Raw genomic sequence first — 806 nt, 5'->3', positions numbered from 1 at the left:
TTAAGTTCCTCCGACGTTTGCGCTAACGATGCTGGCAGTAAAGCACTTTTCTTTCAAAGACGGCAAAGACATTTTCTTTCAAAGACCGCAAATTTGAAAAATAATGCAAATTAGAAATAACAATGCACTGCATTTTAAATTTAAAATGTTTAAAAAGTCTCAGTTGAAATCATTAATCAAGAATGCGCATTAACGATACATGGTTGGCTTCACAGCGTTTGTTCTGGAAAGTGCAGGACGGATCTCGATTTTTGATGGCACCAATATACCTTTTTCCAAAATGGCCGCCATTTAAATATTCTTTTGTTTTTGTTCAAATTAGCCCTTGATGCCTCGTTCTTGAGCTTAAAGTTCAAAAGAAAATTTGCCTTGAACGAGGCATCAGGGTCTAATTTGTATAAAAACAAAAGAATATCTAAATGGCGGCCATTTTGGAAAAAGGTGTATCGGATTAGAAATAACTAAAAGCCCATTCGGTTGAACTGGAAGGACCATTACATCAAATGGACGCTCCACTTCACCAGCACCCGGCGGGTCTAGCCGTGAGCATACAAAAGTGCCCCATTGCGCGCACAAAATACAGAACTGACTCCATGTGTAAGGTGAAGACTGTTGAAATGGCAGTTAATTTGCAACTTTATTTATTAGTTTCCTTGTTGATCACAGTAATGCTTTTAGTGCAGATTGTTTATCAAGTATATTTCACTTACTCAGAAACCCACGACCCTGGGTTCCTGATGTACTGTATTTTTCCCACTTATTGTGGTTTTCCTCACATATCCAATATTTCATGCTTTCATTTATTT

The 806-nt window shown here is 37.6% G+C and overlaps 1 protein-coding gene across 1 annotated transcript in view; it reads right to left on the bottom strand.

Annotated features, from left to right (window-relative positions):
• Positions 1 to 618: 618 nt before the first annotated feature.
• LOC138022264 (persulfide dioxygenase ETHE1, mitochondrial-like) overlaps positions 619 to 806 on the bottom strand; it is a 13,838-nt gene continuing 13,650 nt past the window's right edge. The window contains exon 9 of the mRNA XM_068869357.1: positions 619 to 806. This exon is cut by the window's right edge and continues 1,238 nt beyond it. The gene's annotated coding sequence lies outside the window, so the exon portion shown is untranslated.

This window comes from Montipora capricornis, chromosome 10, assembly GCF_036669925.1.
Source record: "Montipora capricornis isolate CH-2021 chromosome 10, ASM3666992v2, whole genome shotgun sequence".
Lineage (NCBI taxonomy): Eukaryota > Metazoa > Cnidaria > Anthozoa > Scleractinia > Acroporidae > Montipora > Montipora capricornis.
This window is presented reverse-complemented; position numbering and strand designations above follow the sequence as displayed.